General features: G+C 27.1%; 3 long non-coding RNA genes across 3 annotated transcripts in view; 2 read left to right on the plus strand and 1 right to left on the minus strand.

Moving 5' to 3' along the window:
- The window catches only part of LOC126301649 (uncharacterized), a 31576-nt gene extending 21603 nt beyond the window's left edge, over window positions 1–9973 (minus strand). The window contains exon 1 of the long non-coding RNA XR_007553082.1: window positions 9480–9973. This is a non-coding gene — a long non-coding RNA (uncharacterized LOC126301649). The remainder of the gene's footprint in view (window positions 1–9479) is intronic.
- Window positions 1–17821, plus strand: part of LOC126301650 (uncharacterized) — a 77570-nt gene that overhangs the window by 20898 nt on the left and 38851 nt on the right. The window lies entirely within an intron of this gene.
- Window positions 3–17149, plus strand: LOC126301652 (uncharacterized). The gene is made up of 2 exons (XR_007553085.1): window positions 3–1174; window positions 16632–17149. It is a non-coding gene; the product is annotated as an uncharacterized LOC126301652 (long non-coding RNA).

Raw genomic sequence — 17821 nt, forward strand, 5'->3', positions numbered from 1 at the left:
GGTCTCTTAAACCAAATAATAGTAAATTAACGACTACTTCTGATGGGGAAATTATATCCAAATCCCTCAAATATCCCCTCTTATATGATTCTCACTATTCATTATATTTTCAGCTACATTAATCTTGTTTAATCAAATAAACTTCTTCTCATTTAAACCTAACCTTATTAAAAGAGCAGAAAAAGGAACAATTGAAATAAAAAACTTAAACTGAAAATGATAACAAATCTATTCTCAACATTTGACCCATCAACTAACATCTTTAATTTATCATTAAATTGAACTAGAACATTTCTAGGACTATTATTAATCCCATCACTATTTTGACTTACACCATCACGAATTAACATTATCTGAAATAAACTAAATTTAACCTTACATAATGAATTTAAAACACTTCTTGGACCAAAATCATTTAATGGAACCACATTCATTTTCATCTCAATTTTTATTATAATATTATTTAACAATTTCATAGGATTATTCCCTTATATTTTTACTAGAACAAGACATTTAGCATTAACATTTGCAATTGCCCTACCTATATGGCTAAGATTTATATTATTTGGATGAATTAACCATACTAATCATATATTTACACACCTTGTACCACAAGGTACACCGCCTGCATTAATATCATTTATAGTACTAATTGAAACAATTAGTAATGTTATTCGACCAGGTACATTAGCAGTACGGTTGGCAGCAAATATAATTGCAGGACACTTATTATTAACCTTATTAAGAAACACAGGACCATCTATAGCAATAAACTTAATCTCATTACTAATTATTGGACAAATACTTCTATTAATTCTAGAATCAGCAGTAGCAATAATTCAAGCCTATGTTTTCTCAATTCTAAGAACTCTATATTCTAGAGAAGTATATTAAACCTATGTTAACAACTCACTCAAACCACCCATTCCACTTAGTAGACTATAGACCTTGACCATTAACAGGAGCAATTGGAGCAATAGTCCTAGTATCAGGACTAGCAAAATGATTCCACCTATTTAAGATTAACTTATTCATAATTGGATTTGGAATTACCCTACTAACTATAATTCAATGATGACGAGATGTAGTACGAGAAGGAACATATCAAGGATTACATACAGGATTTGTATCAATTGGATTACGATGAGGAATAATTTTATTTATTGCATCAGAGGTATTATTTTTCGTTTCTTTTTTTTGAGCATTCTTTAGAAGAAGATTAGCATCAACAATTGAACTAGGAATACTATGACCTCCAATAGGAATTCAACCCTTTAACCCTATACAAATTCCATTACTTAATACAGCTATTCTTTTAGCATCAGGAGTAACAGTAACATGAGCACATCATAGTTTAATGGAATCTAATCATACTCAAGCACTACAAGGATTATTCTTCACTATACTTTACAATACTTCAAGCATATGAATATTGAGAAGCACCTTTTACCATTGCAGATGCAGTTTATGGATCAACATTCTTTGTTGCAACAGGATTCCATGGTTTACACGTAATTATTGGAACAATCTTTTTATCAACATGTCTACTTCGACACTCAATAAATCAATTTTCACCAAGACATCACTTTGGATTTGAAGCAGCAGCATGATACTGACACTTCGTAGACGTAGTATGATTATTCTTATATATCTCTATTTATTGATGAGGTAGATAATTGTTTTTCTAGTATAAATAGTACATTTGACTTCCAATCAGAAAGCTTGATATAAATCAAGAAAAACAATTCTAATTCTATCAACAAGAGTTTTCATTAGATTTATTATTCCAATAATTGTTATAATCCTGGCAACAACACTATCAAAAAAATTAATTAATGATCGAGAAAAAAGATCACCATTTGAATGTGGGTTTGATCCAAAAAGATCAGCACGAATACCATTCTCAATACGATTCTTCCTAATCGCAGTAATCTTTTTAATTTTTGATGTAGAAATTGCACTAATTCTACCAATTGTAATTATTTTTAAAACTTCAGACATTATAATCTGAACAGTATCAACAATATTTTTTATTCTAGTTCTATAAAGGAGGACTATACCATGAATGAAACCAAGGAGCATTACAATGAGCAGAATAAAGGGTTGTAGTTAAATATAACATTTGGGTTGCATTCAAAAAGTATTGATATTATCAATCAACCTTAAATAGAATAAGAAGCGAAATATTGCAGTCAGTTTCGACCTGGAAGATTGGTATGTACTACCCTTATTCTTATTAATTGAAGCCAAAAAGAGGCGTATTACTGTTAATAATATAATTGAACTATAATAGTTCCAATTAAGGAAATGTAAAGCCAATATGAAAGCTGCTAACTTTTTATATTAGCGGTTAAACTCCGTTAACATTTCTAAAATTTATATAGTTTAAATAAAACATTACATTTTCACTGTAAAAATAATATATCTATATTTATAAATACTTAAAAGTAAAAATACTTCCTTAACATCTTCAGTGTCACGCTCTAATTATAAGCTATTTAAGTAAACGAAAAACAATATTACCAAAATAAATATTCAAAAAATAAAAGTTAAAAGATAAATCTTGAAATTAGAATCATATCAACCTTGAATATAACCAATTAAATAAATAAATAAACCTTGACCACCAAGTAATTCACCTCAACCATAATCAAATGACTTAGATGAATAATAACCTATTTTTAAAGGAATATATCTAATAAACTTAGTTGAAAGAAAAGGTATAAATCATATAGAACCAGCAAATCTAACAAAAGAAAGTATACTTAAAGAAAATAAATTATGAGAAAAATCAAAATTAGAAATAAGATAACCTAAATAAGCACCTAAAATAACAACTGTAATAGTTAAAAACTTTAAATAATAAGGTAAAGCAATCACATGAGGAATAGGAAAAATTAATCAAGATAAAAGACTACCACCAAAAACAGCAACAAACAATAGACCAATTATTCCAAATGAAATATAATAACCCTTATCATCAAAAGAAAATCTAGAATAAAAATTATTATCACCAGATATTGAATAATAAAACAAACGAAAAGAATAAGAAGCAGTTAAACCAGTAGAAAAAAAATAAAGAAAAAAAATTAAACAATTAATTCATCTTAAACAAACCATCTCAAGAATTTAATCCTTTGAATAAAATCCCGCTAAAAAAGGTATTCCACACAAAGATAAACTAGAAACATTAAAACAAACTGAAGTTAAAGGTATGAAATTAACAATTGATCCTATAAAACGAATATCCTGAGAATCCTTCAAATTATGAATTATTGAACCTGCACATATAAATAATAATGCCTTAAATAAAGCATGAGCCAATAAATGAAAAAATGCAAGCTTTGGATAACCTATAGCCAAAATTCTTATTATTAAACCAAGTTGTCTTAAAGTAGAAAGAGCAATAATCTTCTTTAAATCAAACTCAAAATTAGCGCCCAATCCAGCCATAAATATAGTTATACAACCAATTAAAAGTAAAAATCAACCACAATTATAAGTATCCAATATTGGTCTAAAACGAATTAATAAATAAAACAATTAATATAGTAATGAGCTTTATTTCAAAAGAATTAGAAATAAAATCATAATAATAAATATAATTTCAACCACCAAAATTTAACATTCATGCAATAGAAATTAAAATAGCAACATCACCAATACGATTAGAAAGTGCAGTTAATATACCAGCACTATAAGATTTTACATTTTGATAATAAATAACTAAACAATAAGAAACTAAACCTAAACCATCTCAACCTAATAAAATTCTAATTAAATTAGGACTAATAATTAAAAAACCTATAGAAAGAATAAATATTAAAACAATAATAATAAAACGATTTATATTCTTTTCACCAGATATATAATCCTCTCTATAATAAATAACCAAAGAAGAAATATATATAACAAAAGATATAAAAATAAGAGATATTCAATCCAAAATTAAAGTTATAACAACTATAGAACCATTTAAATTGAAAAGCTCTCACTCAACAAAATCTCTATAATCAATTATTAAATAATAAATACCTAAAATAAAAATTATAGTTCTCGAAATAAACAAAGAAAAAAAACTCAAAGAACAAATAGAAAATAAATTCACAGCCTAAGATGAAACACTTCATATCATTGATTCCACAAAACAATATTTTTAATTGAAATACTTAAGCAAACTAAACAAAGAAATATTCACCCTTTAAACAGAGAATATTTAAAGGCAATCAATGTAAAAGTAAAAGATGATATTCACGAAAATAACCAAGAGAACAAGTATAAACACCAGAATAATAATTCCCATGCTGAGAATAAGAATATATATACAAAGTATAAACAGCTCTAAAAAAAGATAAAAAAATCAAAGCAAAGAATCTAAAAGAAGATCAAGATATAATTCTATTTAATAATCTAATTTCACCTACCAAATTTAAAGAAGGAAGAGCAGCCATATTTGATGATCTTAAAAGAAATCATCATAAAGCCATTCTTGGCATCAAATTAATTATACCCTTGTTAATTAATAATCTTTGTCTACCTAAACGTTCATAAATAATATTAGATAAACAAAATAAACCAGAAGAACATAAACCATGACCAACCATTAGAGAAAGAGAACCTACACAACCCCATCAATTCATAGTCATCAATCCACCAATAACCATTCTTATATGAGCAACAGAAGAATATGCAATTAAAGACTTTAAATCAACCTGACGAAAACAAATAAATCTTACAATAACACCCCCAGATAAACCTAAAGACAATCAAAAAACTTTAAACCCAAATAAGAAATAACCTTTATAACACGAAAAATACCATAACCACCTAACTTTAATAAAACACCAGCAAGAATTATTCTACCTGAAATAGGGGCCTCTACATGAGCCTTAGGAAGTCATAAATGAACCAAAAACATAGGTATCTTAACTAAAAAAGCCAAAATTATAAATACATAAAACATAAAATAATAAGAACCAAAATCAACCAATAAAGGAAAATATAAAGTATTAGAAAAATCATAAACCTTAAATAAAACTAATAATAAAGGTAATCTAGCAACCAAAGTATAAAAAATTAAATAAACACCAGCCTGCAAACGCTCAGGTTGATAACCCCAACCCAAAATTAAAAGTAAAGTAGGAACTAATCTAGCCTCAAAAAAAATATAAAAAGAAAGAAGACTTAATCTAGCAAATGAACAATAAAGCATAATTATTAAAATCAAAACCATAAAAACAAAAAAATTAGAATGATATGAACTTAAATAAACTGCACCTCTAGCAGTGATTATTAAAGAACAAATCCAAAAACTAAGTAAAATTAAACTAAAAGAAAAATAATCAATACCAAAATAATATCTAATTATATTCAAATCAGCATATGAATAAACACAAATTATAAAAACAAAACCCGACAGAAACATTAAAGAACGAACCAACCATCAACAATTATTTAATAAACAAAGAGGGATCAAAAAAATAGTTATAAATAAATACTTTAACATAAAGATAAACCAAAAGAATTAAAAAAATCATTACCATGAGAACGAATTATTGAAACTAAAATAGAAAGACCTAAAGCACCCTCACAAACAGAAAAAACTAAAAAAATAACAGGAAAAAAATAATCATAATCAACCTCAATAAGAAAAACAATAACTAACATAAATAAAGAAAGAACAATATATTCTAATCTCAAAAGAACCATTAATAAATGTTTACGTTTAGAAGAAAAAACATAAACACCAGCAAAATAAATCAATAAAGAAGTAAAAATAGAGAATTTAAACATTAGTTTTAATAGTTTAAAAAAAACGCCGGTCTTGCAAACCGGAAATAAGTCCAGCCCCCACTTTTAAAACTTCAGAGGTGGAAAAGCTTCCATCATCGGTCCCCAAAACCGGTATTTTAAATAAACTAACCACTGAAATGATCAAAATAATAATTATATCATTATCAAATGTAATAAATATTAATTTTATTAAATTAAGACACCCAATATCAATAATGCTTTTTATTATCCTTCAAACCTTCCTAGTTGGATTAATAACAGGAACAATAATAGAAAGATATTGATTATCATATATTTTATTTTTAACATTTCTTGGTGGTATACTAGTATTATTTATTTACATTACAAGAATTGCATCAAACGAAATATTTCAGCCTAAATCAATCACTATAATTATTACATTAATAATGTGAGTATTTATCATATTAATATTAATTATTCTAGATATATCTATAATTATAGACTTTTTCAAAAACACCGAAATTATAAATATTGATAATTCAATCAATTATCAAGAAATAACAATATCTTTAGAAAAATTATATAATAGACCAACATTCATTATTACAATAATAATAATAATTTATTTATTTTTAGCACTACTAGCAGTTGTTAAAATCACCAATATTAATCAGGGACCTATTCGTAAAATAAGATAATTACTAATGAATAAACCCTTACGATTAAGACATCCTTTAATTAAAATTATTAATAACTCTTTAATTGACTTACCTGCCCCAACAAATATTTCATTTTGATGAAATTTTGGATCCCTATTAGGGTTATGTTTGGTAATTCAAATCGTAACTGGACTACTTTTAGCTATACATTATACATCAAATATTGAAATAGCATTCAGTAGTGTAGTACACATCTGCCGAGACGTAAATAATGGTTGAATTATCCGAACCTTACACGCAAATGGAGCATCTATATTTTTTATTTGTATTTACTTACATGTAGGACGGGGAATTTACTATGGATCTTATATATATATACATACCTGAATAATTGGTACAGTGATTTTATTTTTAGTTATAGCAACTGCATTTATAGGATATGTCTTACCCTGAGGCCAAATATCTTTTTGAGGTGCAACAGTAATTACTAATTTATTATCAGCAATCCCATATTTAGGAACAGATTTAGTCCAATGAGTATGAGGAGGATTCGCTGTTGATAATGCAACATTAAATCGATTCTTCACATTCCATTTTGTATTACCATTTATTATTGCTGCTATAGCAGCAATTCATTTATTTTTTCTTCACCAAACAGGATCTAATAATCCTCTTGGACTAAATGGAGATATTGAAAAAATTCCATTCCATCCATACTTTACCTTTAAGGATTCTATTACATTTGTAATAATAACATCATTATTAATTATACTATGTTTAATTAATCCTTACCTATTAGGAGATCCAGATAACTTTGTACCTGCCAACCCATTAGTAACACCAGTTCACATTCAACCAGAATGATATTTCCTATTTGCATATGCAATTCTACGATCTATCCCTAATAAGTTAGGAGGTGCTATTGCATTATTTTTATCAATTAGAATCTTAATAATTTTACCATTTTATAATAAAACACCATTCCGAGGCATTCAATTTTACCCTATTAATTAAGTTTTATTCTGAATTATAGTAGTTGATGTATGCTTACTAACGTGAATTGGTAAACGACCTGTTGAAGAACCTTATATTATAACAGGTCAAATCTTAACAATTATTTACTTCACATATTTCTTAATTAATGTCCATGTCGCAAACGCATGAGATAAATTAATTAAGGAATAAAGTTAATTAGCTTAGGAAAAGCATATGTTTTGAAAACATAAAATTAGAAGTTTAACTCTTCTATTAACTTTTCTCAAAAAATTTCACTAAACAAATGAGATAAATAAAATCTTTAAACCAACAAAGAAAATAAAAAAATTCAAAGATAAAGGTAAAAAACTTTTTCAAGCTAAGTATATTAATTTATCATAACGGAACCGTGGTAATGTTCCACGAACCCAAATAAAACCAAAAGATATAATAGCAAGCTTAATAAAAAATATAAAAGAATAAAAATCACCGCCCAAAAAAATTAAAGCCAATAACATTCTTATGAAGACAATTCTAGTATATTCAGCTAAAAAAATTAAAGTAAAACCACCCGCACCATACTCAATATTAAATCCTGAAACTAACTCAGATTCCCCTTCAGCAAAATCAAAAGGAGTACGATTAGTTTCAGCTAAGCAAGACGCAAAACAAGCTAAAGCTAAAGGAAAAGAAATAATAATAACTCAACAATAAAGCTGATAGTTTATAAAATCAAACATATTAAAACTACCAATTAAAATAATTAAAGACAATAAAATTAAAGCTAAACTAACTTCATAAGAAATTGTTTGAGCAACAGAACGAAGAGAACCTAATAATGAATAATTTGAATTAGAAGATCAACCAGCAATTATAACAGTATAAACACCTAATCTAGTACAACATAAAAAAAATAAAAATCCATAAGAAAAAGAACACATATAAGTTAAATAAGGAAAAATTACTCAAACGGCTAAAGAAATCATTAAATTAAAAACAGGGGAAAATAATAAAGTAGGTAATTAGATATAATAGGAATTGGCTGCTCCTTACAAATTAACTTAATAGCATCTCTAAATGGCTGAGGAATTCCAACAAAACCTACCTTATTTGGACCCTTTCGAATCTGAATATAACCTAAAACCTTACGCTCTAATAAAGTTAAAAAGGCAACACTAATTAAAACACAAATAACCAATAAAAGAAAATTCAAAATAAATATAAATAAATCATAAAGTATCAATACTATTTGTAGAAAAAATCTACATAAATGAATTCTAAATTCAACACATTAATCTGTCAAAATAGTAAATAAATTAATATTAATCAATATAACAAAAAATATTTTAACCATATGGTCCTTTCGTACTAATATGGATTAACAATCTTAGGATAGAAACCGACCTGGCTCACGCCGGTCTGAACTCAGATCATGTAAGAATTTAAAGGTCGAACAGACCTAATCATTGGGCTCCTGCACCCAAAATTTTTCTTAATCCAACATCGAGGTCGCAATCTGCTTTGTCGATATGAGCTCTCAAAAACAATTACGCTGTTATCCCTAAGGTAACTTAATCTTATGATCATAAATTATGGATCAAAATAACAAACATAAATAAATGATATAATAATGAAGAGTTTATCTATTCTTCATGTCACCCCAACAAAACTTCATCATTAAATATAGAAAGACAAACAAAAAACTATATAAAAGTAAAATGTCAAGCTCTATAGGGTCTTCTCGTCCTAAAGAAGAATTTAAGCCTTTTGACTCACAAGTTAAATTCAAAAATTTATTAAGAGACAGTTGATTTCTCGTCAAGCCATTCATTCCAGCCACTAATTAAGAGACTAATGATTATGCTACCTTTGCACGGTCAAAATACCGCGGCTCTTTAAAAATACGCTCAGTGAGCAGGCCAGACCTCAAAATATAAACAAGAGGACATGTTTTTGATAAACAGGCGGAAATCAATTTTGCCTAGTTCCTTATAATAAGTTCACAAGGTAAAAATTTCATACAAATAAATATACTAATTCTATCATTATTACAAAAATTTTAAAATTAAATTAATAATCTTAATAAAAAACCTAAAATATTTATAAAATCAAAATAAAAAATAATGAACTAAAACGTAATCTTAAAGACAGCTGGTTTAAAGCTTACTATTATGTTTCTATAAAATAAATTATAGGTTATTAACTTCAAAGCTTATCCCTTAAAGAATAAATAAGTTAATATTTTTACTTAAAAAATTAAATAAAAACAAATAACTTTAAAAAATTAAATTTTTTCTTAAGAAACTAGATATCTTGGGAAACGATTAACATCTCATTTCTATAAATAATTTAATAATAATTATGATACATTAACTATAAATTATTTATAAATCAACCCAAATCGAGACAAGTAAAATAAATACTAAAATTTTGATAAACCCTGATACAAAAGGTACAATAAATAAAATCTACTTAAAAAATTTAAAATAATATTTCATAAAACACTTACATTACCAATAAACTATAATTTAAAAAATCAATTCTACAAAATATACTAAGACAAAAATACAATAAAATTAATTATATTAAATAATTAAATAAACAAAAAATTAATATAATAAAATAAATAATCAAGATATCCTGATTTGCACAGAAAAATTTTCAGTGTAAATGAAACACTTTACTAATAAGTTATATCTTGAAACTCTTCCTAGATACACTTTCCAGTACATCTACTATGTTACGACTTATCTCATCTAAATTGAAGCTACTTTAAAATAAAATAGAATAATCAATAATGAGAGCGACGGGCGATGTGTACACATCTCAGAGCCAATATCAGTTAAATTAAATAAATTAAATTACTATCAAATCCACCTTCATTAACAGTATTTCACTATCAAATCCGTTATAAACAAAAATCTATTGTAACCCACCTCCTCTTAACTATAAGCTGCACCTTGACCTGAAATATTTTATAATTATAAATCTTGGGAATTATAACTCTAAAAAGATTCTCTGATAACGGAGATATACAAACAAATAAATTAAGTAGAGTAAATCGTGTATTATCAATCATGGGGTAGGTTCCTCTGAATGGAATGAGATACCGCCAAATTCTTTGGGTTTAAAGACCTTAACTAATAGTACCCTGGTAAATATAATTAACATTTAAAATAATAGGGTATCTAATCCTAGTTTATTATTTAAATTTCACAGATTCATAAAAAGGGCCACAAATAAATTTTAACATTTCACCTTACAAATTTATATTTCAACCTTAATAATATAAACAACTGTTTTAACCAATAATATTCACTTGTATCAATCGTATAACCGCGGCTGCTGGCACGAATTATGCCGATACTAAATCAATTGCTAAATCCAAAATCACTTGATAATTAAATCAAATTACTGCAAAAAGAACATTTAGTCTAACAAAACTTACATATAATACAAAGAAAAAGTGAATAAACAAGCAAGAATGAAACTTTTAAAAATAAAAAATAAGAAAATTTTAAATCTATTAATTCAGGAAAAAATAAAAGATTCAAATATTTAAAGAAAAAAAAAGAAAAAAACCACAAACATTAACCAAAAAAAAAGAAACGCCCCTATGTATGACCACAACAACTTCTCTATTATATATAATTAAAGATTAATATGGAACATGTATAGCAATAAATGTATTATATTCTTTCTTATTTAATCTTTCTTTTCACTAATAAATAAAGAAAGATTAAATAATATAATAAATATATTTTATACAAGTATGTAATTTAATATAATATGTTATTAATATGAATTCTTTTTTATATTAAGTTAACTTTCATATATATTAGTTAAATAATCTAATTATAGATAATTTACATAATTATATTATTATAATTAATATAATTATTTATATTAATTATAATATTTTATATTTAAATTAATAATTTTATTTATTATATCCAATTATAATAATATTAAATATTAAATTACATATTATTATATATATTATATTATAATAACCTATTTTAAGCTAAAAACATAAGTAGCTATAATCCTAGGTAAATAATTGCATTAAAATAATCAATTGATAATGGTAAGATGAACTTATAATACTTTAATTTCAATTAAATGTAATATATTAATATAAATTATTTATTATATATATATATATAAAAAAATAAAATGAGCAGGATAAATTAATCCTAATTAAACAAAATAATACATAAAAGAATTTCAAAAAAACTTTCGATTTATATATTACATAAATGAAGTGCCTGATTAAAGGGTTACCTTGATAGGGTAAATAAAGTAAATAAAATTACCTTCATTAAAATTACATAAGAATGAATTAAACTACCTCCTTTAGTATCAAAAACTAACGTGCATCATACACCTTAATGTAAAAAGGTAAGCTAAACAAGCTAATGGGTTCATACCCCATTTATAGAGGTATCAATCCTCTCCTTTTTAATGACCAACAACTCTACAAAACTTCTCTTCCTATCAACATTAATGATAGGAACGATCCTGTCCATTTCATCAAATTCCTGATTTGGGGTTTGAATAGGACTTGAGATCAACTTACTTTCATTTATTCCGCTCCTAACAAGAAATAAAAATATAATAATAAATGAATCATCAATTAAATATTTTATTGTCCAAGCAATAGCATCGACAATATTATTATTTTCAATTTTGCTGATTCAAATAAAATATCCCATGGGATGGGAAACAGAATTTATCCCATCAATAATAATTAGATCTAGACTATTATTAAAGATTGGAGCTGCACCTTTCCATTTCTGATTTCCAGAAGTTATAGGAGCATCAAGATGAAATAATTGTTTAACATTAATAACATGACAAAAAATCGCCCCAATAATGGTCTTATCTTATTGTATTCAATTAAGAACTTTTATTTGAACAATTATTATCTTAAGAATTATTATTGGGGCAATAGGAGGTTTAAATCAAACATCCTTACGACAACTTTTAGCATATTCATCAATCAGACATCTAAGTTGAATAATTAGATCATTAACAGTCAGAGAAAACATCTGAGAACTATACTTCATTATTTACTCACTATTAAGATTAATTATAGTTTTATTATTTAAGCAAATAAATTTATTTTTCATAAATCAAATTTATTCAGCCAGAAATATAAAAACCGAAATTAAATTCATAATATTCTTATCTTTATTATCTTTAGGTGGACTACCACCATTCCTTGGATTCTTACCAATATGAATTGTAATACAATCATTAATAGAAAACAATATAACAACTATTATAACTATTATAGTTGTATTAACTACAATTACACTCTACTACTATATACGTATTAGATTCTCAGCTCTAATTATATCATACACAGAAAATTCGTGATCTATAAAGATAAAGTCCCAAAAATCAAGAATCATTCTTCCTATAACAGTAATAATTTCAACAATAGGATTGATTTCAACATCAACCTTAATTTCATTATACTAAGGACTTAAGTTAATCAAACTAATAACCTTCAAAGTTATAATTAAAAGAATAATCTTTTAGGCCTTAGTAAAATTTTACACCTCTAGAATTGCAGTCTAGAATCATAATTGAATATAAGACCTAAATATGATAAGAGAGAAAACATCTCATAAGTAGATTTACAGTCTACCACCTAATATTCAGCCATCTTACCGCAAAAATGATTATTCTCAACAAACCATAAGGACATTGGTACTTTATACTTCATATTTGGAGCATGAGCAGGAATAGTAGGAACATCAATAAGAATACTTATTCGTGCTGAACTTGGCCAACCCGGATCTCTAATTGGGGATGACCAGATTTATAATGTTATTATTACAGCTCACGCATTCGTAATAATTTTCTTTATAGTAATACCTATTATAATTGGTGGATTTGGTAATTGACTTGTTCCACTAATAATTGGTGCACCAGATATAGCATTTCCACGAATAAATAATATAAGTTTTTGATTACTACCACCTTCACTAACCCTTCTTCTTACATCTTCTATAGTAGATAATGGTGCTGGTACAGGATGAACAGTTTACCCTCCTCTAGCAGGAGCTATTGCACACGGGGGTGCATCTGTAGATCTAGCTATTTTTTCACTGCACTTAGCAGGTGTATCATCTATTCTTGGTGCAGTGAATTTCATTACAACAGCAATTAATATACGATCAGAAAGTATAACTTTAGATCAAACACCTTTATTTGTATGATCTGTAGCTATTACAGCATTACTTCTCCTTCTTTCACTTCCAGTTTTAGCAGGAGCTATTACTATATTATTAACAGATCGAAATTTAAATACGTCATTCTTTGACCCTGCAGGAGGGGGTGACCCAATTCTATATCAACATCTATTTTGATTCTTTGGACACCCAGAAGTTTATACTCTAATTCTACCGGGGTTCGGAATTATTTCACATATTGTATGTCAAGAAAGAGGAAAAATTGAATCATTTGGAACATTAGGTATAATTTATGCTATACTATCAATTGGACTAATAGGATTTATTGTATGAGCACATCATATATTTACAGTAGGAATGGATGTTGACACACGAGCATATTTTACATCAGCAACAATAATTATTGCTGTACCTACAGGAATTAAGGTATTTAGATGATTAGCTACATTATATGGAACTAAATTCAAGTTCAATCCACCATTATTATGAGCTCTAGGATTTATTTTCCTATTTACAATTGGTGGATTAACAGGATTAGTATTAGCAAATTCATCACTTGATATTGTATTACATGATACATATTATGTAGTAGCCCACTTTCATTATGTATTATCTATAGGAGCAGTATTTGCAATTATAGGAGGTGTCATTCAATGATATCCACTATTTACAGGATTAACTATAAATAATACATGATTAAAAATCCAATTTACAGTTATATTCATTGGAGTAAATTTAACATTCTTTCCTCAACACTTCCTAGGATTAGCAGGAATACCTCGACGATACTGACTACCCAGACGCATATACATCATGAAATGTAGTATCAAGAATTGGGTCTACAATTTCTATTGTAGGAATCATTATATTCATTGTAATTATATGAGAAAGAATGATTACAAACCGAGCAATTATATTTAGAGCTAACATAAGAAGATCAACAGAATGACTACAAAATAACCCTACTGCAGAACATAGTTACTCAGAATTACCATTAATCTCTAGATTCTAATATGGCAGATTAGTGCAGTAGATTTAAGCTCTACAAATAAAGGTTTGACCTTTTATTAGAAAATATTTATTAATGGCAACATGATCAAATTTATCTCTTCAAGATGGAGCTTCACCATTAATGGAGCAATTATCATTCTTTCATGATCATACTATGGTCGTATTATTATTAATTACAGTAATTGTAGGTTATGCCCTAAGTTATATATTATTTATTGCCTATACTAACCGTAATTTACTTCATGGACATTTAATTGAAACAATCTGAACAGCTTTACCAGCAATTACATTAATTTTTATTGCCCTTCCATCATTACGACTATTATATTTACTTGATGATTCAGTAGATGCAATAATTACAATTAAAACCATTGGACGACAATGATATTGAAGATATGAATATTCAGACTTCATAGACGTAGAATTTGACACTTATATAACACCAGAACAAGACCTAGAAAATGATGGATTCCGACTACTAGATGTAGATAACCGAACAATCCTACCAATAAATACAGAAGTACGAGTATTAACAAGAGCATCAGATGTTCTACACTCATGAGCAGTTCCTGCATTAGGGGTTAAAATTGATGCAACGCCAGGTCGGTTAAATCAAGGAACATTCACAATAAGTCGACCTGGATTATTCTTTGGACAATGCTCAGAAATCTGTGGAGCAAACCACAGATTTATACCAATTGTAATTGAAAGAACTTCAGTAAATTTATTTATTAAGTGATTATCTAAGATAATTTAAGGAGTTAGTTAAAATAAATAACATTAGAGTGTCAATCTAAAGTAACTAAAAAAAATTAGTACACCTTGAAATTCATCAGATGACTGAAAGTAAGTAATGGTCTCTTAAACCAAATAATAGTAAATTAACGACTACTTCTGATGGGGAAATTATATCCAAATCCCTCAAATATCCCCTCTTATATGATTCTCACTATTCATTATATTTTCAGCTACATTAATCTTGTTTAATCAAATAAACTTCTTCTCATTTAAACCTAACCTTATTAAAAGAGCAGAAAAAGGAACAATTGAAATAAAAAACTTAAATTGAAAATGATAACAAATCTATTCTCAACATTTGACCCATCAACTAACATCTTTAATTTATCATTAAATTGAACTAGAACATTTCTAGGACTATTATTAATCCCATCACTATTTTGACTTACACCATCACGAATTAACATTATCTGAAATAAACTAAATTTAACCTTACATAATGAATTTAAAACACTTCTTGGACCAAAATCATTTAATGGAACCACATTCATTTTCATCTCAATTTTTATTATAATATTATTTAACAATTTCATAGGATTATTCCCTTATATTTTTACTAGAACAAGACATTTAGCATTAACATTTGCAATTGCCCTACCTATATGGCTAAGATTTATATTATTTGGATGAATTAACCATACTAATCATATATTTACACACCTTGTACCACAAGGTACACCGCCTGCATTAATATCATTTATAGTACTAATTGAAACAATTAGTAATGTTATTCGACCAGGTACATTAGCAGTACGGTTGGCAGCAAATATAATTGCAGGACACTTATTATTAACCTTATTAGGAAACACAGGACCATCTATAGCAATAAACTTAATCTCATTACTAATTATTGGACAAATACTTCTATTAATTCTAGAATCAGCAGTAGCAATAATTCAAGCCTATGTTTTCTCAATTCTAAGAACTCTATATTCTAGAGAAGTATATTAAACCTATGTTAACAACTCACTCAAACCACCCATTCCACTTAGTAGACTATAGACCTTGACCATTAACAGGAGCAATTGGAGCAATAGTCCTAGTATCAGGACTAGCAAAATGATTCCACCTATTTAATATTAACTTATTCATAATTGGATTTGGAATTACCCTACTAACTATAATTCAATGATGACGAGATGTTGTACGAGAAGGAACATATCAAGGATTACATACAGGATTTGTATCAATTGGATTACGATGAGGAATAGTTTTATTTATTGCATCAGAGGTATTATTTTTCGTTTCTTTTTTTTGAGCATTCTTTAGAAGAAGATTAGCACCAACAATTGAACTAGGAATACTATGACCTCCAATAGGAATTCAACCCTTTAACCCTATACAAATTCCATTACTTAATACAGCTATTCTTTTAGCATCAGGAGTAACAGTAACATGAGCACATCATAGTTTAATGGAATCTAATCATACTCAAGCACTACAAGGATTATTCTTCACAGTGTTATTAGGACTATACTTTACAATACTTCAAGCATATGAATATTGAGAAGCACCTTTTACCATTGCAGATGCAGTTTATGGATCAACATTCTTTGTTGCAACAGGATTCCATGGTTTACACGTAATTATTGGAACAATCTTTTTATCAAAGTGTCTACTTCGACACTCAATAAATCAATTTTCACCAAGACATCACTTTGGATTTGAAGCAGCAGCATGATACTGACACTTCGTAGACGTAGTATGATTATTCTTATATATCTCTATTTATTGATGAGGTAGATAATTGTTTTTCTAGTATAAATAGTACATTTGACTTCCAATCAGAAAGCTTGATATAAATCAAGAAAAACAATTCTATTTCTATCAACAAGAGTTTTCATTAGATTTATTATTCCAATAATTGTTATAATCCTGGCAACAACACTATCAAAAAAATTAATTAATGATCGAGAAAAAAGATCACCATTTGAATGTGGGTTTGATCCAAAAAGATCAGCACGAATACCATTCTCAATACGATTCTTCCTAATCGCAGTAATCTTTTTAATTTTTGATGTAGAAATTGCACTAATTCTACCAATTGTAATTATTTTTAAAACTTCAGACATTATAATCTGAACAGTATCAACAATATTTTTTATTCTTGTTCTATTAGGAGGACTATACCATGAATGAAACCAAGGAGCATTACAATGAGCAGAATAAAGGGTTGTAGTTAAATATAACATTTGGGTTGCATTCAAAAAGTATTGATATTATCAATCAACCTTAAATAGAATAAGAAGCGAAATATTGCAGTCAGTTTCGACCTGGAAGATTGGTATGTACTACCCTTATTCTTATTAATTGAAGCCAAAAAGAGGCGTATTACTGTTAATAATATAATTGAACTATAATAGTTCCAATTAAGGAAATGTAAAGCCAATATGAAAGCTGCTAACTTTTTATATTAGCGGT

This window comes from Schistocerca gregaria, unplaced genomic scaffold, assembly GCF_023897955.1.
Source record: "Schistocerca gregaria isolate iqSchGreg1 unplaced genomic scaffold, iqSchGreg1.2 ptg000077l, whole genome shotgun sequence".
NCBI lineage: Eukaryota > Metazoa > Arthropoda > Insecta > Orthoptera > Acrididae > Schistocerca > Schistocerca gregaria.